General features: G+C 35.4%; 1 long non-coding RNA gene across 4 annotated transcripts in view; it reads left to right on the plus strand.

Annotated features, from left to right (window-relative positions):
- The window catches only part of LOC139038728 (uncharacterized), a 526,586-nt gene that overhangs the window by 256,256 nt on the left and 242,631 nt on the right, over window positions 1-27,699 (plus strand). For all 4 annotated transcript variants that reach the window (XR_011491844.1, XR_011491846.1, XR_011491843.1 and 1 more), the window contains exon 3: window positions 26,805-26,842. This is a non-coding gene — a long non-coding RNA (uncharacterized lncRNA). The remainder of the gene's footprint in view (window positions 1-26,804; window positions 26,843-27,699) is intronic.

The following is a 27,699-nucleotide window of genomic DNA, read 5'->3' on the forward strand; positions in this document are numbered from 1 at the left end:
ACTCATTTACAGTTCTTCTTAAACCTGACACTGTAAAAGCCAAACAAATTTACCTATGCATTTAATCACACCATGGTGCTTCATGTAAACAATAGACTTAATTCCATCCATTTCTTCCTGTTTCTCCAGCTCTTCCTTTAATCATGCAGGCAATTTCTCCATTCTTCTTTGTATTTAACTTATTTTACATGCTCATGTTTTGCTCTATAATCTACAAGATATTTTGTGTGTGTGTGTCGGGGGTTATGTGGTTTTTTCTTTAACTCCTTTATTTCTATTGCTATATTTTCTACTTTTTAAAAAATTTTGTAAAAATTCATGGGAGTTTATAGTTCTCTGTTTTTCTTCTCCATTAATTTCCTCAGATGTTTCCTCATTCCTTTTTAACAAAATCTAATCTTTATAGGTATGGCATGTAATTATATTTTCTGAAGTAGGCCCACACTCTTAACCTGGGATATTTTCAACTAATTTCAGTTTTTCACTGCTCCAGTCACTCCGAATAAAAATATTATTTTTTGCAGAAGCTCCATTTTACTGTTTCCCTTCCTCTTGGTCTGCTCTTCTACTCCCATTTAATTGTATCTTACTGAGTCAACACTGAAAGTTCAGATTGTTCATTTTCAGTTTTACTGCTGGATCTGTGAGGTTCCTTTGGGTCTATGTGTCACCTGTTGATACCTTCTAGTTCTTTGGCAATGAGTATTAATGTATCCTTGCTTGTGTTACCCCTGGTGATGAAGTGTCATTATATGATGAAGTATCACGATATTCTGTGGATTTCTTCAACCACATTTTAACAAGTCCTCGGCTATCCCTTCTATCAGTGAAAACTCTTCTTTACCTCCAAATCAAATTATTTAGCAGGTTCTTAACCTGCTGTCTCATTTCCAGTTATTTCTTTTTCTCTCACCCCTTTCTCTCTCTATCTCATATAAAACCTGAACAAATTTACCTCTTCTCCTAAGGCTGTTAGTATTTTTTAGCCACGGTATCTTTGAACCATGTCAGTGTATTCCCTGCCTTTGCTGCTGTTTCTGAATTTATTCATTAAGCATCTTAGTTTGGTGGATTTATCAAAAATGTGCTTATCTGTTCTAGTTTATTTTTCCTACTTCATACACTTTCCAATGTAAATCCAAATGCTCTAACAATGTTTGCACAATTTCTTGCTCCTGGGAATTTGAACTAGGTTTAATATATCCCTTCTGTTCTGTCCATACCACATATTGATTATCTTTGTAGATATTATAACTCCTTATGTATATAATCCCGATCATATTTTTCATATACATTTTTTTTTTTTTAAAGAACTCAGTTTTTTCATCCTTTTACCCTTTTACTTTTTTTTTTCATGTGTATGTCATTGGTGTCTGGTTTCAGTATCGGCAATGCTGGCCTTGTAAATTGAGTTAAAAAAGTACTCCCTCCTCTTCATTGTTTGGAAGAGTTTGAGAAAGATAGCTATTAAATCTTTAAATGTTTTGTAGAACTCACCAGTGAAGCTAACTGGTTCTGAACTCTTGTTTTTTAGAAGGTTTTTTGTTAAGTCCTTACTGAGTCTGGTCTATTCAGATATTCTATTTCTTCATGGTTCCTTCTTGGGAGATTGTATGCTACTAGGTATTTATCCATTTATTCTAGGTTGTCCTTTGTATTTCTGTGGTATCTATTTTTATTTCTCCCCTTTTATTTCTGATATTATTTAACAGAGCCTTTTCTCTCTCTTTTTTTTTTGGTGAATATGCTGAAAGGTTTGTCAATTTTACTTTTCATAGAACCAACTCTTAGCTTTATTGAACTTTATAATTGTCTTTCTATTCTCTTTCATTTATTTCTGCTCTGATCTTTATTTTTTCCCTCTCTCCACTAACTTTGGACTTTGTTTATTCTTCTTTATAAGACTTCTTCAGGTACAAGTTTAGATCATTTAAGATGATACTTATTTCTTGAAGGAGGCCTGTCTTGTTGTAAACTTACCTCTTAAACCATTTTGCTGTATCTCATAGATTTTGGTATATCATAATGACATTTTTATTTGTCTTTGTGTACTTATTTCTCATTTGACTTCTTTATTGACTAAATAGTTTATTGAGTTAATTCTTCATCATAGCTATTTTGAGTTCTCTCTCAGTTAGATGGCAAAATTCCACTACTTCAAGTTTAGTTTCTGGAGATTTGTCATTTTCTTTGTTGAGATAGTGTTACTGTGGTTCTTCATTGGTGCTTAATGAGCTTTTTTTTTTTGCTGACATATTTGAAGTAGTGAACACCTTTCTTTTCTTATGTGAATACTTTTCTTTAAAGGTTTTTTTTTCTTTTTCCTTTGTTAACTAGATTCTAATGATTCAGCAGGTTAGAATTAAGAGGCCTTCTTTTGTTTTCCAGTAGTTGGCGATATAGCACACATTTTTGGTTCCTCTTACCTGCACGCTTCTGGTTGTATTTGACAGTTGACATATCCCACCCTTACTGCCTTCATGGGGAGTGTCACCTGGTACCTTAATTATCGCTGCTGTGCCTCTTTGATCATTGGTGCCTTGCTGTTGCCAATGTGACTGGTGTTGCTGCCTGGGGTACTGGGTGAGCAGATGCCTCTGCACATCATGGACCTGTTGGGATGCAGGCATCTCCACTGAGGGGGTCCAGGTGGGCTGGGAAATGAGCCGGAATTGGGAGTGTCTCTGCTATGACCAGGATTGTCGAGTTTGCAGGTGATGCCAGTGAGTGGGGGGTCAGTGGGTGTTGTGGGCACCTCTGAAGCCAGAGGGGCATTGTCACACGCTCTCCTGTCACTGCTGTCTAGTTGTCCGCGGATGTAGGCACGTGAGGCGCTTCCCCCCGGGGGTTCAGAATAGCAGGCACTGCCTCTGCTATTCCACTGGCTCGGCCTTCTCTAGGTGTCCGTCCACCCACGTTTAGATATACAGACGTGTGGAATTCCCCAGCATCTCAGTATGTTGAGCAGCAAAATCTTTGTTGAGTTCTGGATGATTTACTGGTTGTAGATTAAAGGGAGAGACAAAGGGATTGTCTCATGTTGATATGATGCTGACACCAATCTGGGTATTCTTATCTATTTTATTGAGGTCAAGGAAAGTCAATTCCATTTGTTCCTATATTATCTTCCCTCATCTCAATTACATTGCAAATTCTTCCCATGCTCATTAAGATAGTTTTTTTTTTTCCCAAAGAAACTATGGATCTGCAACAGATTCCTCTCTTTTGTAAACTTGGGGCGGGGGCAGGGGGAATTGCATGTAGCTTTTAACATATTTGATTTTTTGTTAGTTTTTATTTATTTTTTTTTAACATTTCCTAGGCTTCTAAAGGTCCCAGTTTGAATCTGAGCACAAGTTCAAAATATAATGTATTTTCTTAATATTTACATTCAACAAGCTGCCACAAGCTTTCATAAAGTTTTTCCTGTAAGTGCCAGTCTTTGGTCAAATATGTTTTCAATTTCCTCAGTATACCTTAGCTCAAAACTTTTATGCATGTCACCCTAATGATTACTGAATTTGATTCTTCTGATATGAAAGCTACTTCCTGATTTTATGAGGACTTTTTTATATTTTAAGTATTCTTTTCCATTATGATTTATCACAGGATATCGAATATAATTCCCTGTGCTATACAGAAGGACATTATTATTTATCCATTCTATGCTGTATGGTCATGCTACCTGAGATGCCTGTCCACTTGCTTTCTGCACATCCCCTGCCCAACCAGTGCCCCCTTCACTTAAACACTATGCACATGATTGACTTTCCTATATACTTGCCCCACAGCCCAGCTAGTGATGGTTCTTATCAAAGGGGCAGAGAGAGGCCTGTCCCTCTGCTGGTTTCCATGGCAACCAATGAGTGCACCTGACATCATTCCTCTGTAATTGACAGTCTCTCCTGCCCCCTGGGAATGAAGACGGCCACCATGTCCTGCCCACGGTCTGCCACACACAGCTATGGTAAGGTGTTGCTCTAGGACTTTGCTAAAGATGTATAAGCTCCCCTATCCATTGATCATTGACATCTCTATTGCTGACTCCAGGCTCTTTCTTCAGTCTTAAAGCTGAGCAAGTACAGGTCTTGTAGGCATGTGGGGTGCAGCCCCAAACTCTGCTAACCCCAAACTCTGGCTGCCTCCCTCTGCTACTCTTCCCTTTGCAACCGCATGTCTGTTGTCTATGTTTGTTGAGTCCGTTTCTGTTTTGTACATAAGTTCATTTATGTCATATTTTAGATTCCACATATAAGAGATATCATATGGTATTTGTCTGTCTTTGTCAGACTTATCTCATTTAGTATGAGGATCTCTGGGTCCATCTATGTTGTTGCAAACGGCACTCTTTCAGTCTTTTTTTATGGCTGAGTAGAATTCCACTGTGTATAAATATGTCACATTTTCTTTATCCATTCCCCTGTTGATGGACCTTTATCCATTCACCTGTTGTTTCCATGTCTTGGCTATTGTGAATAGTACTGCTATGAACAGAGGGGGTGTATGTATCTTTTTGAATTATAGTTTTGTCCAGTTATATGCCCACGAGTAGGATTCCTGGTCATGTGGCAACTCCATTTTTTGTTTGTTGGTTTTTATTTGAGAAACCTCTGTACTGTTTTCTGTAGTGGCTGTACCAATTTACATTTCCATCAAGAATGTAAGAAGGTCCCCTTTCCTCCACACCCTCTCCAGCATTTGTTATTTGTAAACTTTTTGATGATGGCCATTCTGGCCAGTGTGAGGTGGTACCTCACTGTGATTTTTTATAAGCATTTCTCTAATAATTAGTGATGATGTGCATTTTTCATGTGTGTGTTGGTTATATGTGTGTCTTTGGAGAAATGTCTACTTAGTTCTGTTCATTTTTCAGTTGGATTGCTTGCTATTTTGTTGTTGAGTTGTATGTGCTATTTGTATATTTTGTAAATTCATCTCTTTTTGGTTGCATCATTTGCAAAGATTTCCTCCCCCTCTATCTTTTCATTTGGTTCCTTTGCTGTACAAAAGCTTTTATGTTTAACTAGGTTCCATTAGGTTATTTCTTCTTCTTTTTTTTTTTAATTTTTATTAGTTGGATGCTAATTACTTTACATCATTACAGTAGTTTTTGTTATACATTGAAATGAATTAGCCATGGATTTACATGTATTCCCCATCCCAGTCCCCCCTCCCACCTCCCTCTCCACCCGATCCCTCTGGGTCTTCCCAGTGCACCAGGCCCGAGCACTTGTCTCAAGTACCCAACCTGGGCTGGTTATCTGTTTCACCCTAGATAATATACATGTTTCAATGCTGTTCTTTTGAAACATCCCACCCTCGCCTTCTCCCAGAGTCCACAAGTCTGTTCTATACATCTGAGTCTCTTTTTCTGTTTTGCATATAGGGTTATCGTTATCATCTTTCTAAAGTCCATATATATGTGTTAGTATACTGTAATGGTCTTTATCTTTCTGGCTTACTTCGCTCTGTATAATGGGCTCCAGTTTCATCCATCTCATTAGAACTGATTCAAATGAATTCTTTTTAATGGCTGAGTAATATTCCATGGTGTATATGTACCACAGCTTCCTCATCCATTCGTCTGCTGATGGGCATCTGGGTTGCTTCCATGTCCTGGCTATTATAAACAGTGCTGCGATGAACATTGGGGTGCACGTGTCTCTTTCAGATCTGGTTTCCTTGGTGTGTATGCCCAGAAGTGGGATTGCTGGGTCATATGGCAGTTCTATTTCCAGCTTTTTAAGAAATCTCCACACTGTTTTCCATAGTGGCTGTACTAATTTGCATTAGGTTATTTCTTTTTTTTAATTTGTATTCCACTGGGAGTCTGACCTAAGAAAACATTTGTACAATTTATGTCAGAGAATGTTTTGCCTGTATATTTTTTTTTATGGTATCATATCTTATTTTTCAGTCTTTAAGCCATTTTGAGTTTATTTTTATGCATGATTTGAGGGTGTGTTCTAACTTTATTGATTTACATGTGGCTTTCCAACTTTCCCAACACCACTTGCTAAAGAGACTATTTTTTTTCCCATTGTGTATTCTTGCCTTTTTTTTTTTTTTTTAATCAAAGATTAACTCACCATAGGTGTGTGGGTTTATTTCTTGGCTCTCTATTCTGTTCCATTAATCCATATGTCTGTTTTTGTGCCAATATCGTGCTATTTTGATTACTGTACCTTTGTAGTATTGTCTGAAGTTTGGGACTGTTATGTCTCTACCTTTACTCTTTTTTATCAAGATTGCTTTGGCAATCTTGTGAAAAATGTCATGGGTAATTTGATTGGGATCACATTTGAATCTATGGATTGCTTTGGGTAGTATGGCCATTGTAGGAATATTAATTCTTCCAATCCAAGAAGATGGAATATCTTTCCATTTCTTTGAATCACATTTAAATTCCTTTATGTTTTGTAGTTCTCAGCATATAAGTCTTCCACCTCTTTGGCCAGGTTTACTCCTAAGTATTTTTTGGGGGGTGCAATTTTTAAAGGGAATTTTTTTTGCATTCCCTTTCTGATATACCATTAGTAGCATAAAAATAATGCAAGCAATTTTCATATGTTAATTTTATATCTTGCTATCTTGCTGAGTTTACCAGTTCTAGTAGTTTTTGTGTGAAGTCTTTAGGAATTTCTGTATATATTATCATGCCATCTGCATATAATGACAGTTTTACCTTTTCTCTTCCAATTTGGATACCTATTATTTCTTTCTCTTCTCTGATTAACTGTAGTGTGGACTCCCAATACTATGTTGAAGGAAGCAATGAAAGTGGACATCCTTGTCTTGTTCTGGATTTTAGTGGGAAGGCTTTCAGCTTTTTACCATTGATCATTATATTGGCTGTGGATTTTTCATTAACTTTTATTATGTTGAGATATGTCTGCTCTATCCCACTTTGGTAAGAGTTTTTATCACGAGTAGATGTTGAGTTTTATCAAATGCTTTATCTGCATCTGTTGACATCATGTGTTGTTTATTTTTTCTTCTGTTGAGGTGGTGTATCACATTGATTGATTTGCATATATTGAACCATCTTTGTTAACTTGGGATGAATCCAGCTTGGTCATGGTGTATAATTTTTTTTTTTATATGTTATTGGATTGGTCTGCTAATGTTTTGTTGAAAATTTTGCATCTGTATTCAGCAAGGATACCGGCCTATTTTCTTTTATGGTGATGTCTTTGTCTGGTTTTGGTATCAGTATAATGGTGGCTTCGTAGAAGGTCTTTAGAGGTATTCACTCTGCTTCAATCTTTTGGAAAGGTTTGACAAGGATCAGTTCTCCTTTGTATGTCTGTAGAATTCACCTGTGAAGTCATCTGGTCCTGGATTATGTTTGTAGGAAGTTTTTATTATTATTGTTACAGATTTAATTTCATTTCTAGTTCAGATATGAGAGAAGTTTTGGACTCAAATATACTCTTTCAGATGACCAGTGTATACCCTAGAGCAACAATTCTTGAAGAGTGGCTCCAAGACAGAAAACATCAATATCACCTAGGGACTTATGAAAATGTGACTTACCTCATCCACCAAAGTCATAGCAATATATATGCGAACCTGTGATCTGTGTTTTCACAGTATTGTTTTTCTGATACACAGTAAAGTTTGACACTCACCAATTGCTAAAACCATCTGACTTCATTGCTCTTATGAGTGATTGATTTAGACATAGGCATAATATATAGTATAAAGCAAATGAAATATGAGAGGAATATGGTAGGGAAGCCTTTGATAAACATGTTTTTGCTCTTAAAAAATAATGAGCAAGAAGGAATAAACCTTTTCATGGCTGATTTGACATGTTGCAATTTGTTCCAGGTCTCTGTATGTATTTGGCCACCATCAGGCAGAATAGCACTGATAACAAGGTTGGTTGAGCTGAAAGATCATAAATACCTAGATTTCTGATGATGTCACTGAACCAGTGAAGAAACCAGCCTTGAAATCACATTTTTTTGCTATATGAAATAATAAATACTCATATTATACATCAGTTTAAGATAGATTTTCTGTTATCTACAGATAAAAATATCTAATCTTACATGAGTTTCTTGTATCATCAATAGTAAAATAGTAAATGCTATTTTAAAAGCTACTGATGCACAGAAACTATTTCTATGGAGTTTTGTATTCTGTCTATACAAACAATACTTGCTGCCAGCCAGTGTATAGCAGTCTGTAGGTTTTAATAAACAGCCACAATTTATAAATATATGAGAAGCTAAAAATAGAAACACTTAACATAAAGTGGATAAGATTAGTTGCCTATGAAAATCTTCTGAAGCATAAGAAAATCCATGAAGTAATTCATATCTGTGATTGGATTAGACTAGAGATTATAATCTCCTGAGGGATTTAAACTATGTCTGTGAAAAAAAGACACACTTGAAGTGTAATTAATTTAAAAAATCTCTAATGAAAACATGTTCTTTATATGAAAGTGTTCCAATGACAAAAGATACTGTTGAGTAATAAGAAATATTGGAAGTAGGTAGTAAGAGCTTTTCAACATTTATTCAGCTCTTGTATCTGATTGACACTAACATTAAAAATCTCCAGGCTTTACCACCATGGGTGGTAAAATAGATGGGATCATATAGCAGGCAAAATGGTTAGACTACCTTTTGTCCTGACTTTCCACACACATAACTACTTTATAGTTCTAAGTTTGATTTTTGTTTCAGGGGTCTTAATTTTTAGAATAGTGTCATAGAAAATTAAATTGAGGTATTTTGGTAACTAGAAATATATATTCCATAATCTCAGTGGGGGAAAAAGTCATAATCAGGTATATGAATCAATATTTTGAGAGTTAGGTTAATGTGACTCACTTACCTACATTTAAAGTACTTCATGGTAACGAAACAGCTTCTGAGATAAAATTGAGAATCAAACTTAGATTGTATAGTGCTTTACTGCCACAGATACTTCATGAAGCCTTTTTTTCTCTCCCTTCCTAACTAACTGCCTGAGTGTTCTAACTAGTTTCTACTGGAGGTTCTGAATACTTTATAAGAGCAGTTTAATAGTTATAAACAGAAATAATAAATAGTTTTCTTTTGTAAGTAGAGTCATAATGCCCCAAATGCTACTATGAATACTTAGAACTTACTAATGTTTTATCTTTTCCTTCTTTTGCTACTTTGGATATCAAAGGATCAATAATATGAACAAAATTTTTTTTATGTATTTACAAGACATTTTTTCTGATTGGTGGTAATAAAATTTGCAAAGCAGTATGGTGATAAATAATATCATGATTTTCAATTAATATAGATAGCAACATAACTCAGACAATCTACCTCATTTTTTGTCCAAAAGGTATTTATATGTGTGGTATTATTGTGCATATGAGATAAATTGTAGAGTTTGCCCTTTGCTTAAAGGACTGAAAACTAAGATTTCAGTAAACCCACACCAAAAGTGTCTTAGAGATACTGGATGAAACTTTACTTTTTCCTTCTTGCATTCTTATGCACAATTCCAAGAGCTGTATGGAAAAGTCAGCTGCCCTCTTAGGCATTTTCTTGACCCTATATATATTGTTTATTACAGTTCATACTGTAAGAAGGTAAAAATCTGGTCTTCATGTCGGGAGGGTGGAATTCATTATTATTTCTCTATCAAAATTAATTTCAGTGTACTTTTTAAAATTTAAAATCTTAATTCCAAAATATAAAAAAATAAAAATCTTAACTCCCATTATGACACTTTTTTGATAGACTTTCACTCTATTGGGGAGGGAGATCTTTTTATTTTTCTAACTTTTTTTTCTTGAAGTGATTTGGTTAAGCAGGAAAAAATAATGAAGGAGTTTTGACACCACATCCCCTATTCTATTAACCAAACTACATAATCCTCTCCTTTGCTCAGTTTGATTTTCCTTTATTGAATTTTGTTTTCTGCAATGTTCTCATTTCCCTTATTAGATTAAATCAGATTGTTCTTACCCATCCAACATTATCCCTTTGGGAGAGCAAAATTCAGTCTCCCGAGAGAAAAATGTAAAGAAAATCTACTTAGAGAAGATTACTCAGCTACTGTTATTACCCGTTTCCAATTTCCTTTCTGCTTTACAGAGTAAGTTTGACTCATTCCCTGATGGCAAACTTTCCTTCCTTCTACTGTGTAACAAGAATGAGGACAGGGCATCTATAATAGATGACTCCTAATGTAAAGTGCAGAACCTCAGAATTGATACGACTTGTTATATACAATAGGTCAGGGAAATTCTTAGATTATTGCTTCTGGTTACATATACTGCCATTTGAAACCAGAAAACAAACAAACAAAAAAACATTCAACCAAGAATTATTTAGGAACTTCTATTAGGTTACCTCTAAGCTGACACCCAAGCTCTTTTGGTGCTCATGATGGAACTGCTGAAGACCTGTCAACAACTAAGACGTGAGAACAGAGCGGCTTTATCTGTATTGCTTTGCATTTATTTCACTTCTGCATAGATCCAAGAGAAAGCTCAAGACACACAATCTTGGTGGAAGTTAGGTTTCTCTTCTCTACAAACTGCCCTTTAAGCCTCAAAATGGAGATTTCCAAGAAATTTCTCTTTTTAGGTTTTCAAAATTGCAGAGAAGCAGTTAACTTTTTCGTTGTAGTACTGATTTTTTTTTTTTTTAAGTCTGTTCTGGTCCAAAAATTTTAAAGTACATGATAAAACTAATGAATCTTGGAACTAAATTGTGTGTGTTTGTGTGTGTGTTTTCTAACCTAGCATCTTAAATTCTCTTGAGGTCACCCTGTCAACATCAGTTCTGTGGCCTGGATTTAGTTGAATCAATCCTAATTGCAATTCGGCACAGGTCTGGTCCTTTGTGGAGATTGCAGATGAATGACAGTGCAGTGGCAGGGAAGATAAATATGCTGGCAAATAAGATCCCAGCACTCACAGAAGGTGGAATAAATTACTTTACCAATAGAGTGGAGGTAACACGTTGGAGAGAAAAAGTGAAATCAAAGCCAGTTTAATACTAAGTTTGTTAAAAGTTTAAAATAAAGTATTTTAGGCTTATGTAAAATACTGAAGGCAATTCGTTTTTATTTAGAACACATTCCATTGCTCTCTATCATGAAAAATAATGGCAGACACTAATTTTGTTTATGCAGATGACAGCCTGAAACAATTTTAATTCATGTAACATCCTCTAGTAGCTGAAGGCTGGTGGTAGCGGTGGTATAGCATATTGATTAGTAATTTGATAAATACACAAAATGGCACATTGAGCTTTAGGTACTTCATGCAAAATGTATTTAAATGACCTTGACTAATTAGAGTGCATAGCTGTGAGGCAGTACCATATGAATAAGAGCCAGTTTGTGGGTCTAGAGATTTATATCCTTCTAAGACAGAGAATAGGAAGAGACCTGCATACAGATACTGACTTCTGTCAAGGAAGAAGACATAGTATGTCATCGGGAGAATTTTTTTTCATTGTGAGACTTATTCCCCTTATCCTATGAAATTAATTCAATGATTTTATATGTAAAATACATTTCACAGGTTAACTGGACTCTAGACAATGTAAAAACATGTACTTTACTAAAATTAAATAGTCAGGGGTGGGGAAATTAACAACATGGCGCCAGTCAGGCTCTCTCAACTCTGGGCTCTCATATCCTCTCGCCCAGGTGACAGCTAAGCTCACAAAGAGCATTGCGCATGCACGTCGCGATGTACCTGCTTGGCCGCCGGCTACTTTTGATGTATAAGCTCCACCTGGAAGAAGCCCTGAAGGGTGTTGCAGTTCTGTTGTGTTGTGTTATGTCTGCTGCTACGGCTGCTACACCAGCCAGGAGCGAATAGACGCATCTGCAGGTCCTACGGCTCCTTGCATTTTCTTCCTGCCTCTTAGCTCGGGCGTTGCTTACCATAGGTTCAGAGAACAGTGAGATACAGAGACAACTGGCGCTATGAGCAGGATCAGCAATACATTAGACAAAGCTTTTTGAAGCAATATGAAATAATTATTTTATATTATACTTAAGGATGAATATAAATTCTTCATACTATTTACCTCTTTAAATTTTATAGCTGCATGCAGTGTAAAGTTCCAAAATAATGTTATCCTTATAGACTATACATCTACAGTTTACTATTACCTATTAATATTAGGTATCATATAGTTGTATATGAAATTAAATTTTCTCATTAGGTTTCATGGATGAAGTTTAGGCTTTTACTGTATTCTTATGGAAAACTCTTTGGTAAAGTGCTCTAAGAATCCATAGACAACTCAAAAATTTATTAAAAATAAAACCTTCCTGTTTCACTTGGCTATAAATTTCATTACAGCACTGGCTAATAAATAGCATATCATAAACAGGTGGCTCAGTTTTTATCCCCTGCCATATAATCTCAGCATTTCTTTGAAGTGAATTGTTCTTATAAACATATATAGAAGCTTCTGGAAGCAAAGTAAGCAGGGACTGAAGGTTGAAATTTTAAATAAATATTCAAAATCTCTGAAATAAGTTTAGGCCCATATGAGTTATTCTTAGCAACATAGGTTTACCACCAATTGTGCAGGGTTTCTTCAGGATGCGCTTCAGTTGCTATGAAGGATCTCAAATACAACTGATCATTTGTCTACTATTTCAGTGCACTATTCTTTTAATAGAAATTTTGTAGGCTTGCTTCAATTAGGGGTAAAATATACAGACCACAAAGAGGAGGTGTGAATTAAATCCTTCAGTAACTTAACTCAAAGTCAGTATATATATATTTTTTTATTCCAAATGCCAGTTAAATTCAACTATTCACTCAGAGTATCTCTAAATGAATTCAGGCTATGTCAAACACAAGTTTCTCTGACTCTCCAAAATCACACTTCTTCTCACGTCGTTGCTTAACAACTTCAGAGAGCTGCCAGAGACTAGTTCAATTTGGTTTTCTTTGTGAGAGGTATGATTTTGAAAGAATAGGTTTCTAAGAAGACTTTTTAAAAGCCTGAAGGAAAAGTTTTCTAGGAGACTGATATTCTCTTTTATCAACCTATTTCCTGTAACAGTTATTGAATATTTTAAAACTAGAGAAGACTTAAAATCTCTACACAGCCTAAATCTTTAGTAGTAAATGATAGGTTTATGAATATTAATTAAAAAAGATTGCTATTACTCTAAATATTTTATATATATAATCTTGATTCAAGTAAACAAAAGTGAATTAGAGGTAATAATATTCACTTGGTATTAACCATTGGTCAGGTATTCTATCATGTTTGTAACTTTAAAATACAAGATCAGACATATCATCACCTGTGAAAAGCAGTATTAAAGGGGTTAAAAGTAATTCCATGGCAAAATTATGCAAATATTATAATAATCAAGAAAGTGGAAATTTTTGAGAAATTTAATGAATGTTTGAGAAATTGAGTCATGTGAAGAAGAAATTAGGTTGAGCTGTCCTATGAGGGTGAAGGTAATTTAGATTCTCTCTTAAACAAAGAGAATATTAGGATGATAACTTCTATTTTAAGAAAATTATAAAAGGGACTCAACTGCTGCTGCTGCTGCTAAGTCACTTCAGTCGTGTCCGACTCTGTGCGACCCCATAGACGTCAGCCCACTAGGCTCCCCATCCCTGGGATTCTCCAGGCAAGAACACTGGAGTGGGCTGCCATTTCCTTCTCCAATGAGTTAAAGTGAAAAGTGAAAGAAGTCGCTTAGTCGTGTCCGACTCTAGCGACCCCATGGACTGCAGCCTACCAGGCTCCTCCATCCACAGGATTTTCCAGGCAAGAGTACTGGAGTGGGGTGCCTAGAGGCCCTTAATCCAGCCTAGGTTTCTCCCATCAGAGCTAAAGTAGAAAAATCTTTGCAGAATTGACCTTTAAATAAAATTACCTATTCATTTACCTCATTGGATACAATGTTACATAACCCTGAAGATGTAAAACTCAGTGTTTAGTAAAGGGTAGTCCAACAACTGCAGTGCTTGTGATAAATGCAGATTCCTGCCTTACTCCAGCCTTCTGAGTCAGGATCTCTGGGGCCAGAGCTCCAGAATCTGTATTTTGAAGGAGCATCATGAATAAGTCTGATGTACTGTAAAACTTGAGATCCACACGGTAAATACCTATTATCTGAGAGATTTCAGTTTATAAGGTAGCATATAGGACAGATAATCTCTATTGATTTCTTCCACCACCATCATTTTTTAGAGATCAGGACAGTATTACTGAAAACCATAAATCTGAAGAGGGATGGCTAACATTTTTACAAAACTGTTGAAGAAGGTAAGGTAAGCTAATATAAAACTCCTGAATTTACTGCAGTAAAGAATACATATTGTAATTCTTTCTGACAGAAGACCGTAAATGTCCACATTCTTTTATTTTGAGAAAAAGGTAATAATTCATATCAAATTTTGTACACCAGTTTAGTTCCCCCATTACAAGTTGCTGTTGCAGAGAAATGGACTTCAAGGCAAGTGTGCTACATATAAATGCCTTAAATAAAAGAAGAATCTACAACACAACTTGCCCTTATTGAAATTACCAAAAGAAATCCATTCACGTGTCTTGTCTTATCCTTACTTCTAAAGAATATGAATTTGGTGCTAGTTACGCTTTAGGCAAAAATTAGTAACAGGACTTTAAAAATGCTGAATCCATGCCAGATTTACTCCTTTATTTACTCTTATATATGCATGTATATTTTCAAGAGTGAAACAGATCGCCAGCCCAGGTTGGAGGCATGAGAAAAGTGATCAGGGCTGGTGCACTGGGAAGACCCAGAGGGATGGGATGGGGAGGAAGGTGGGAGGGGGATCAGGATGGGGAACACATGTAAATCCATGACTGATTCATGTCAATGTATGGCAAAAACCACTACAATACTGTAAAGTAATTAGCCTCCAACTAATAAAAATAAATGGAAAAAAAAAGCCTCTTAAATATAAACAGAAAGGGAAGAGGCAAAGTACTTTTAGAAAGGTTGTCTTCGTTCCTTGATCTTTTCTTTGTTCTTTCCTATAGAGACCTCATTTATTTGCATAGCTTCAGGAAAGTACTCTCCAGTCTATATCTACAGTCTTATTCTCTCCTTCAAGATGGTATCACATCCCCCAAAACACTAGGAATTTCTACTTGCTTATCTTTTTGTTACTCAACATGTCTAAAACAAGACTCATGACCTTTCCCCCCAAACTAACACCTAGTCTTGGCTTGCCTATTTCTCTTAATGATAACACTATTCTTCAAAGCCTACAGCCTCTAAATCTTGGACTCAGCTTTGTATTTTTCTCCCATCCAACCCCCATCAATCTGCAATATAATCAATCACTACTTCCTGATGATTTTTCCTTCATTCTTTAACATTTGTATTTTACTTTCAATTCTTTCTTTCCTGACCCTATTTCAGGTCTTAGTCACCTGAAACTTGGACTTCTGTTATATTTCTGTATTGGGGTTCTCTTACAGAAAATAGAACTTGATCAGAATTTTGAAAAGTGGAGCACGAATATATATAATAGAAATATGCTTATGTATGCATATGCATACCTATCTATGTATACATATATCCATTAGATATATATGTATATATATATATATAATATGTATCTATGTGTTTACATGTATATGTTTATAGGCTGCTAAGTCGCTTCAGTCATGTCCGACTCTGTGTGACCCCATAGACGTCAGCCCACCAGGCTCCCCCGTCCCTGGGATTCTCCAGGCAAGAACACTTTAGTGGGTTGCCATTTCCTTCTCCAATGAAGGAAAGTGCAAAGTGAAAGTGAAGACGCTCTGTCGTGTCCGACTCTTAGCGACCCCATGGACTGCAGCCTACCAGGCTCCTCTGTCCATGGGATTTTCCAGGCAAGAGTACTGGAAAATGTTTATATGAGTCAGTGCTAATTCCTGTCTTTCCTTTGCCTCCCATATGAGTTCTGTTAAATTTCTGTTGGCTCATAACTTATCCCCCAATATTTTTTATTACCACCCATCTGCATTACCATCTCTTATTTCAGCTGCAGTAACTTTCTTCCTAATGGTTTTATATGTATCTATACTTGCACTTATATTCTCTATAATAGACATAGTCATATTCTTCATCAAATTCCCTTAGGATTTCAAAATATACAATTTTTTTGTCTTTATCTACAATTTGCAATATGATTTTTCCTTTTCAACATCTTTTTGACATCATGTAAATTCTTTCCCTTGGCCATTTTTAGAGTCATACTGGATTTCTTTTGCTTTTGTAAGGCCCACAGGCTCATTTTCATATCAGAAACTTAAAGGTCCCCGCCGGAGATGTTTCCATGATTTGACTACTTCTTGTTATTCAGTTCTTGAGTTAACTGATGCTTCTTCAAGACATTTTTCTTGATCATAATTTCTTCATGATGATCTTGTCTAAAGTGGTCAACCTGGCCCCTAGTATCATTCTGTATTCCATTTCCTGGCCTTATATTTTTGCAGCATTTATCAATGATGAAAATATATCATCATCATCTTTCTCTCCAAACTTTAACATTTAAGCTCCAGAAAGAGGAACATCAGTGCCTAGAATAACACTTGACATTCCTCCCAATTCCCAGGAAGGGTAGTACTAAAGGATGTGCTAACCATCAGACAATTGCACTCGTCTCCCATTCTAGTAATGTCATACTTAAAATCTTGCATGCTAGGCTTCCGCATCATGCAAACCAAGAACGTCCAGATGCCCAAGCTGGGTTTAGAAAAGGCAGAGGAACCAGAGACCAAACTGCCAACATTCACTGGATCATAGAGAAAGCTAGGGAATTCCAGAAGAACATTTACCTCTGTTTTATTGACTGTATCAAAGCCTTTGACTGTGTGGATCATCATAAACTGTGGAAAGCTCTTAAAGAGATGGAAATACCAGACCATCTTACCTGTCTCCTGAGAAACCTGGATGTGGGCCAAGAAGAAGCCGTTAGAACTCTATATGGAACAACTGGTTGGTTCAAGATTGAGAAAGGAGTAGGACAGCTGTTTGCTGTCATCCTGTTTGTTTAATCTCTACACTGAGCACATCATGAGAAATGCCAGGCTGGATGAGTCATAAGCTGGAATCAAGATAGGTGAGAGAAACATCAACAGCCTCAGATATGCAGATGATACCACATTAATGGCAGAAAGTGAAGAGGAACTGAAGAGCCTCTGAATAAGAGTGAAGGAGGAGAGTGAAAGAGCCGGCTTAAAACTAAATTTGAATAAAGCTAAGAGTATGTCATCTGGCCCCGTAATTTCATGCCAAATAGAGAGGGGAAATGTGGAAATAGTGACAGATTTCCTATTTTGGGGCTCTAAAATCACTGAAGATGGTGAAATTGGCCAAATTCTTTGGCGCTCTCTTCTTTATTTTTCACTTCTCACAACCATACGTGACCACTGGGAAGAAAAAATAAATAAAAAAGAGAGCACCAAAGAATTGATGCTTTTGAACTGTGGTGTTGGAGAAGACTCTTGAGAGTCCCTTGGAATGCAAGGAGATCCAACTAGTCAGTCCTAAAGGAGATCAACCCTGAATATTCATTGGAAGGACTGATGCTGCACCTGAAGCTTGAATACTTTGGCCACCTGATATGAAGAGCCAGCTCACTGTAAAATACCCTGCTGCTGGGAGTATTGAAGGCAGAAGGAGAAGGGGATGGCAGAGGATGAGATGGCTGGACGGCATCACTGATGCAATGGACATGAACTTGGGCGAACTTTGGGATATGGTGAGGGACAGAGAGACCTGGCATGCTGCAGCCATGGGGTCACAAAGAGTCAGATACAACTGGGTGATTGAACAACAATGAATGTGTTAGGCATTTGAAAGTAGGGGCTTTCACTGAGATTATAAAAAAAGGATGGATACTGTGGGGCCTGAGCTAGAAGTAAAAGGTCTCCTTCTGTGAAGAGTTTCCGTATATTCTTACTACTGGGTTTGATTTTATAAACCAGTTTAGCAGGTTTCGTTAAGTCTTCTAAATCCAGATTGGCTAGAGGTCCTTAAACAAAGCATTTATGTGGCATAATGAAAACTTTGTTCAATTTTAAAAGAAAAGTAACAATTCTAAATACACTATTTAAAAAGTCTTTCTCAAGAATGGTTATTTCAGGAAATATAAGTAAATATAAGCATATACATATGTAAGTAAATACAAGCAGAGTACATCATGAGAAACACTGGGCTGGATGAAGCATAAGCTGGAATCAAGATTGCCAGGAGAAATATCAATAACCTCAGATACGCATATGACACCATCCTTATGGTAGAAAGTGAAGAAGCACTAAAGAACCTCTTGATGAAAATGAAAGAGGAGTGTAAAAAAGTTGGTTTAAAACTCAACATTCAGAAAACAAAGATCATGGCATCTGGTCCCATCACTTCATGGCAATAGATGGGGGAACAGTGACAGACTACTTTTTTGGGCTCCAAAATCACTACAGATGGTGACTGCAGCCATGAAATTAAAAAACACTCCTTGGAAGAAAAGGTATGACCAATCTAGACAGCATATTAAAAAGCAGAGACATTATTTTGCCAACAAAGGTCTGTCTGGTCAAGGGTATGGTGTTTCCAGTAGTCATGTATGGATGTGAGAGTTGGACTATAAAGAAAGCTGAGCACAGAAGAATTGATGCTTTTGAACTGTGGTGTTGGAGAAGACTTTTGAGAGTCCCTTGGACAGCAAGGAGATCCAACCAGTCCATCCTAAAGGAAATCAGTCATGAATATTCATTGGAAGGACTGATTTTGAAGTTGAAACTCCAGTACTTTTGTGACCTGATGCAAAAAGCTGACTCATTTGAAAAGACCCTGATGCTGGGAAAGATTGAAGGCAGGAGGAGAAGGGGCTGATAGAGGATGAGATGGTTGGATGGCATCACTGACTCAATGGAGATGAGTTTGAATAAACTCTGGGAGTTGGTGATGGACAGTGAGGCCTGGAATGCTGGAGTCCATGGGGTCACAAAGAGTTGGATACAACTGAGCAACTGAACTGACTGAAGTAAATATTAAATATTAACAGTTTAATATTTTTATTCAGAAACTATGGTACATTGTATCTATTAATGGTAATACATTTATATATAATACAGTATGCCAGGTATTCTTCTATCAGCTTTATATATGTTAGTTAAATTATCTTCAACTACTCTGAAGGAAATTACTATTAAGTCTTTTGTTTTACATATGGGAAATTGTCATACAGAGAAATTTGGTAACTATCCCTATCATGTAAATTGTAAGTGCAGATGGATTCAGAATCTCTTTGTTTAACCATGATGAAGATTGCCTTCCTATGCTCGCACAGCAGTGGGGCAAAATAAAAGGAAACAAGGATTAGGTTATGGGAAAGAATAATGAGGCCAAAAATGCAGAAACAAACTTGGGCAGTAAAAAGCAAACTAAGAATACACAATAAACTTGGGAAACACTTCTAAAATACATAGAAAATGAAGAATAGTGAAAAAGAGTAGAGTGGAGATAGTGGACAGTAGAGAACAAATCATGAAGACATAAATATTAGCTATTACATAATCAGCAAAAGTAAAATCCAATGCTGTAAGGAACCGTACTACATAGAAACCTGAATGTTAGGTCTACGCTGCTGCTGCTAAGTTTTTCAGTCATGTCCAACTCTCTGAGATCCTATGGACCGTAACCTGCCAGGTTCCTGTGACCTTGGGATTCTCCAGGTAAGGATACTGGAGTGAATTGAGAATCCCTTGGACTGCAAGGAGATCCAACCAGTCCATCCTAAAGGAGATCAGTCCTGGGTGTTCATTGGAAGGACTGATGCTGAAGCTGAAACTCCAATACTTTGGCCACCTCATGCGAAGAGTGGACTCATTGGAATAGACCCTGATGCTGGGAGGGATTGGGGGCAGGAGGAGAAGGGGACGACAGAGGATGAGATGGTTGGATGGCATCACTGACTCGATGGACAGGAGTTTGAGGGAACTCCTAGATTTGTTGATGTACAGGAAGGCCTGGCATGCTATGATTGACGGGGTCGCAAAGAGTCAGACACGATTGAGTGACTGAACTGACTGAAAACATAAGTTTGTAAGATATTTACTATGAACAAATTAAAAAATATATTGTTCAAATGTGTTCAAATATATTTCCATTTTTGGTTTGGAAGTATTATTATTTAATAATTAGACTTAATATTTCCTCAGATGTTATGAAATTTACAATAAAAACTGCTTTGTCTTGCATTTCTCTAAATTGTACATTTCACCCTGTGCAATATAAACATAGTAGACTTTGTCTGCAGGTATTTCCATATATTTTATCATACTGCTAATAATAAGATAAAGCAGTATGGCCTAGGGAATAATTCTTTGTACCTGTTTCTCTTGGAACCTGGAGATAGTGGTTCTAGAATTGGAAAGTGAAAGTAAAACTCAGTCCTGTCTCTTTGTGGCCCCATGGACTGTAGCCTACCAGGCTTCTCTGTCCATGGAATTTTCCAGGCAAGAATACTGGCATGAGCAGCTGTCTCCTTCTCCAGGGGATCTTCCCAATGCAGGGCTCAAACCCTGGGTCTCCCACATTACAGGAAGGTTCTCTAAACCTGAGTCACCAGGAAACTCAAGAGTAGGGGTTAGATGCTATCAGGACCTAGGAATGGTATGTGCTGTTTAAGGGAATAGGTCCTCCTGTATTCAGAATTTAGTCCCAGTTCTATCTAGATGTGTGACCCTGGGCAGATAACCTAACTTCTCTAACCTTAAATTTCTTCATTTATATAGTTAGGACAATAATAGTGGTGGGTTACAGTCCATGGGATTGCAAAGAGTTGGACTTGACTGAGCAACTAAGCACAGTACTCTCAAGGTTTTTATAAAGACTAATGATAAAATGTCCAGTTGACAGTAAGGAATCAATAAGTGATAGCTAATGCTGTTATTATTAATGTTTTTGCTATCGTTATTATTAGATAAATATACAGCTGAGCTAATCATGGCTTAAATGCTACCTCCTCAGATAGGTTTTCTGTTTTCTCTTATTTCTGCATTGAAGTAGATTTATTCTGCTTATGCTCTGTCCCCATGTACCATGTATATTTCCTTCATGGTATACATTGTTCCAGGGCTTCCCAGGTAGCTCCACGGTAAAGAATCCACCTACCAATCCAGGAGATGCAGGAGATTGGAGTTTGATCCCTGGGTTGGGAAGATCCCCCATATGAGGAAATGGCAACCCACTCCAGTATTCTTACCTGGAAAATTCTGTGGACAGAGGAGTCTACACAGCTATAGTCCATTGGGTCACAAAGAGTCTGATATGACTGAGCACGCACGCATTGCTGAGGTAGAAATGGTTAATAAGTGCATAATGTCATAAAGATCAAACAAGGAAACAAAACTTTTAAGTTATTGAATCAAGTTCTAGAAATATTGATGTTATAGCCTGGTTTGAAATATATGTTGTTAGAAGTTAATAAATAATTGAATTGTGATGGTATGGAATAATGAAAATCAGAGTGAACTTTATTATCTAATTCTGTAATTATAAGTGGAGGGTGAAACATTTTTTATTAATTATCAGATAAGGTTAATTAAGTGAAAGTTAATGAAGTTTTCCTGTCAATTTCATTAAAGATGCTTAAATGGTGGAGAATAATAAATCACAGTAATGGAAAGAAGTCTAAATCAATGAAGTGTGGTACCTGACTTGGCTGATTGGAGTTATAGTCCATATTCTTTCCCTTAATACTACTTGATGGAAGTTTCTTATGTCACTATTTTGAGCTCTGTAATATCTTGCATTTCTAGTAAATAAACATCAGTCCTCAGAGGCAGTCATCTTGCCTTTACAATAACAATTTTACATTTTTTCCTCACAATAGGATTCTGGTATGATCTGGGGAGCAATGTGCCCAGTTAAATGATAATTTTCCATCTTCCTATGTAATTCAAAGTGGACAGTAAAGTATGATAAGAAATTATTAGGTAATAGTCTAATGAAAGAATGTTAAGATTGTTCATGTACTGTGCTGGCATCTTCCCGAAACCACCTGTGTTCAGAGTTCAGACAGGATTTCTCAACAGTCATCTAAGACTATAATACTGCATTAAAAAGAAACTTCCTGGGCTAAAAATGGTAAGATAGCTATAGACTGCATTTCTGATAACTCATGGAGACTCCATACCAATCCAGAAACCTCTACTTGTTGTTTAAGAAGAAAGAAAATTAAACATTTATCTTGCTCAAGCCTTTGCTACTTATGATCTTAATTTGTAGAATTTATTTCACATATTTAAAAGTTCTAAAGTGTAGAACTAATAGACACGGTGGTGGATATTCTCTTTGACAACGTACCACATCTTTATATGGTAGCACTTTATACCCTTTGTCTCTTCCTCATTCATTTCACTGCCGGGTGCTTTCTCTTATTAAATCTTTGAATTTTGATTTCTTTATCTGTAGTTAAATACATATTTCATAGTGCTATGATATTGTAATAACAAGGTTATGTGTGAAAGTACTTATAACTATTAAGTTTACTTGAAAACTATAAGATTACGTGAATTGGAAATGGTAGTAGTGAAGATGAATGTGGGGAAGGTAAACTGTTCTTAGTCACATGTTTTGTTTTATTCCTCTTTCACCCTAAAGACAGTTACTAAAATCCTGTCAAAACGAACCCATTAATATATAGTTAAAATTTGAAATAACATGTTAAAAGAGAATGAGATAGTGAATAAGAGGGAAGGTAAAGGAATATCTTTGGATGACTTCTACAGGATAGTTACAATGATAGGTGCATTTACATATACTTCTTTATCTAATCTAGAAAAACTCCTTGAAAAATAGGTATCATTATGCTTATGCTAAGGATATTAGGATGCTAAGTTTCAAATATGTCAGTTAATTTGCTTAGGGTCATACAGATAGGATTTGAAAACAAAGTTCTTCTCTCCACTGTTTGACCTTAAATATGAAATCAATTTGGATATAATTATAAATCATTTCACGTCATAGCAGGTAGTCTAGCTAATTGTGTTTTATTTGGTTATAATAAATTCTTCACAATAAAAATTCTGTAAAAAATAAATTATACATCTAGTTTCTAGTCTAATGCAGTGTGTTCTGTAAATCAATGGGTAATATTTGTTTTTTACAGAATATTTCTGGCTAGCTAATTCTTTATGAAAATTTTACACTAGTCAGAAAAAGGATAAATCTGAGTTGGACTATTATGCAATATCAAGAAATGTGGTACCATAGAGCTTCCTGGACCACTACTTCTACTTACTGTGATATTCTGTGTAGTTACAAAGACTATTATAGGACTTCCTGAATAAGCCAACTTTTGGTTAACTGATCACAATAATGTCATCATGAAAACCAAAGAACAAGATTTTTCTGTGCAAAAAGGTATGTCAGGATACTGAGATATTTTGTAAAAGGGAACTAAGTAAATCTTATGGCTCATAAAACTAATAAAGGGAAATGCCTTAAAATATTGAGTTATGAAACACATATTTTAAAATTTACAAGAGTTAAGACATACAAATATCTCATTTAATTCTCACACTTCCATGAAATGTACATTCTAATTATAGAGCTTGGAGAAACGACTTTTTAAAGATCATGTAGTAAGTAACTGACATACAACTTGAATTCAAGTCTTTTGATCTGACTAGATCCTGAACATTAAGATAATATGAAAGCTTCCAGAAGCAATGGTACCCTGTCAAATATATTTAGCTCTAGAGTATTTTATTTCTGTTAATTCATCTCAGAATGTCATTGCAAGACTGTTGATTATGCATCGATTTATTAATTTTTTCACTGAATATTTATTGAGCACCTACTATGTGTCAAGCACTTATATAGGTTTTGAGGTTATAGAAGTGAATAAATGAGACAAAAATGCCTGCCCTCATGGAACATACATTTAGTGCAGAGAATACAGAAAAATTAATAAGAAAAAGAGTGTTATACTTTATAATTTAGCCATTCAGAGCTCAGTCTCACTAGTCTTGCGTCTGAATTCAAGTCCCAATGGCTCTAGCATTGCAAGGCCTATAGTTTGCTCCATAATTTCTAATCTATATAACATGGAAATAAAGTAGTAATTACCTCCTTATTTTCAAAGATAAATTAAGCTCAGACATCTTTGGAGATTCAGTTAAATAATGGAAGTAAAGTTGCAGAAGAATTGTTTGCTCAAAACAACCCCTTGATAAATGTCAATTATTATTTGAGACTTATTGAAGACTTTTTTCCTTTCCTTTTCTTTTTTCCTTTGATGTTGTAGTCATTCATTCAGCACGTAAAAGAAAGTCTACAAAAATGCCTAGAATGTTCCTTCTACTATGACATACTCTGGTGGGGGTAATACTAGACAGTCAAATGGTAATGAACTGTAATAATATAGGTTATCTGCAAGGCCCTAAGAGATGTGACTAAGAGACTCCTAATCGCTCCGACTGGGGGTTAGTTTCTTAGTTGTTATAACACAAACTCGATGGCTTAAGACAACAAAGAGAACAGAAATTCATTTTCTCAATAGTTTTGGAGGCTAGAAGTCCAAGATCAAAATGTTTATAGTGCCATGCTGATAGGGCTCTGGAATTGCATCTAAAATGTTACTACCATACCCAAGATCATTTAGGTTTTCTCCTAATTTACCTTTTAGAAGTTTTCTAATTTTGCATCTTACATTTAAGTCTGATCTATTTTGAGTTAGTTTTTGTGGGTTCAAGATCTGTGTCTACATTCATTTTTTTTTATTTGAATAGGCAGTTGTTCCAGCATCCTTTGTTGATTAGATTATCTTTGTTACATTGTATTGCATTTGCTTTTTGTCAGAGAAAATTTGACTATATTTATGTGAGTCTATTTCTGAACTCCATCCTGTTCCATTGATTTATTTATCTATTCTTTTACCCATGTCACAGTCTTGATTAATGTGCAGTACGTGTTGAAGTTGTATAGCATCAGTCCTCCTTCAATATTGTGTTGGGTCTTATGGGTAATTTGACTCTACACACAAACTTTAGAATCACTTTGTCGATATCTAAAAAAAGTACTTGCTGGGATTCTAATTGGGATTGTATTGGAAATCCCTATGAAACTGGAAAAACAGACATCTTGATAAAGTTTAATTGTCTTATTCATGAATGTAAACTATCTCTCCATTTATTTAGTTCTCCTTTCGTTTTGTTTATCAGGATATTGTAGTTATCCTTGTATAGACCATCTACATATTTTGTTAGATTTATACCTAAGTGTTTCATTTTTGTGGTATACTGTTCTTAATTTCAATTTGCACTTGTTCACTGCTGATATATAGGAAAAGAATCAACTTTTGTTTATTAACCTCACATCCAGCAACTTGACTATAAAGTTCTAGTTTTCTAGGAGCACTTTTGGTTGATTCTTTGGATTTTCTACATTGATAATGATGTCATTATGTCATCTGTGAACAAAAACACATTTTTTATTCCAGCATGTATACATTTTATTTTATTATCTTATTACATTAGTTAGAACTTCCAGCACAATGTTGAAAAGCAGTGGTGAGAAGAGACATCCTGCTTTATTCGTGATACTAGTGGGAAAGCTTCTTGTTTCTTACCATGAACTGTAATGTTAGACTAGGTTTTTCATAGGTGTTTCTTACCAAGTTGAGGAAGTTTCTTTCTTTTTACTGAGAAATTTTATCATGAACAGGTGTTGGATTTTGTAAAATGTTTTTTCTGACACTCATATCATCATGTGTCTGTTCTTCAGCTTGTTAATAAGAGTTACATTAATGGATATTTTAATGTTGAACCAGTCTTGCATACCTAGGATAAACCACTTGTTGGTAGTATTATATTCCTCTTTATATGTTGTTGAAATCAATATTCTAATATTTTGTTGAGGACTTTTTAAAAATTTATGTACATGAGAGATGTTAACCTATGGTTTTGTTTTCTTGTTATGTTTTGTCCCAAGTTTTGGTGTTAGGGTAATGCTGACTGCATAGAATGAGTTGGGTAGTATTCTCTCTGCTTCTATATTCTGAAGCAGAGAATTGTTATCTGTAGGTTCTGCATCTGTGGATTCAAGTAACTGCAGATCCAAATTATTTTTAAAAATTCCAGAAAGTTTCCCCAAACAAAACTTGAACTTTCTGCATACTGGCAACTATTTAATAGCATTTATACTGAATTTAAAGCTATTTAAAAGCATATCTCAAAGATATTGTGGATTTGGTTCAAGACCACTGCCATAAAGTGCAATGTAGTAAGTCCTATAAATTTTTTGGTTTCTCAGTACATAAAAGTTGTGTTTATGCTGTAGTCTATTAAATGTGCAATAGCGTTTTATCATAAAAAGTATTTACCTTATTTTAAAAATACTCTATTGCTAGAAAACATTAACCATCATCTGAGTCTTCAGCAAGTCATAATCTTTTTGCAGTAGTAAACAACAAAGATGAATTATCACACATCATCATAACAAATAAAATGAAAATGAAAATGTTTGAAATATTGTTGAGAATTACCAAAATGTGACACAGAGATATAAAGTGAGCAGATACTGTTGAAAAAATGCTATTAATAGTCTTGTTTGATGTATGGTTGCCCCAAACCTTCAATTTGTAAAAAAGCACAGTACCAGCAAAGTACTATAAAGTGAAGACTATAAAACAAGGTGTATGCCTCCATAGCATTTACATTGTATTAGGTATTATAATCTAGAAATGACTTAATGTACACTGGACAATGTATGTAAGTTATATGAAAATACAATGTTTTAAATAAGGGACTTTAACATCTCATTTTAATATTTTCCAGACTCCTGAAACAAATCCCCTGGATACAAAAGGATGACTGTAAGTGTTGAGAATTTCTCTAGTTCTTTCTTAAAAGTTTGGTAGAATTCACCAGTGAACCATTGGGGCTTAATATTTTTTTGTTTCTAAAGTTACTAAGTTTTTTAATAGATAGAGTCCTATTCAGATTATCTGTTTCCTTATGTGTGAGTTTTGGAATATTGTATCATTGAAGGGATTGATACATTTCATATGGATTATCAAATTTGTGGGTATAGAGTTATTCATAGAATTTGTTATTATCTTGTTAATGTTTATGGAATCTGTAGTGGTGTTTCTTCTTTTATTACAAATATTAGTAATTTGTACCCTCTCTTTTTTTTTCTTAGTTAACATGATAGAGCCTTATTTCTTTATTGATGTTTTCAAGGGTCCAGGTTTTGGTTTCATTGATTTCCTCCACTGCTTTCCTGTTTTCAGTTTCAATGACTTTCGCCTCTAATTTTTACTATTTCTTTTCTTCTATTTATTTGGATTTAATTTTTTTTTTTACTTTCAAATTTTCTAGATTACTGATTTTAGATATTTCTTATTCTTTAATACATACTTTCAATGCTATAACATTTTCTTCCAGCACTACTTTCACTGTGTCCTGCAAATTTTGATGTCTGTTTTCACTTGGTTTATGATACATGGTATTTTTAAGAATGTCTCTTGAGATTTCTCTTTTTGACCCATGTGTTGTTTGAAGTGTATGTTTTAATTTCCAAGTATTTGGAGATTTTCCAAGCTATCTTCAATTTCTAGTTTAATTCTATTGTGGTCTGAGAACAGACACTATACAATTTCTATTTTTTTTTAAGTTTTTTTTTTTTAATGTGGACCATTTTTAGAGTACTTACTGCAGTTGTTACAAT

Source organism: Odocoileus virginianus, chromosome 16 (genome assembly GCF_023699985.2).
Source record: "Odocoileus virginianus isolate 20LAN1187 ecotype Illinois chromosome 16, Ovbor_1.2, whole genome shotgun sequence".
NCBI lineage: Eukaryota > Metazoa > Chordata > Mammalia > Artiodactyla > Cervidae > Odocoileus > Odocoileus virginianus.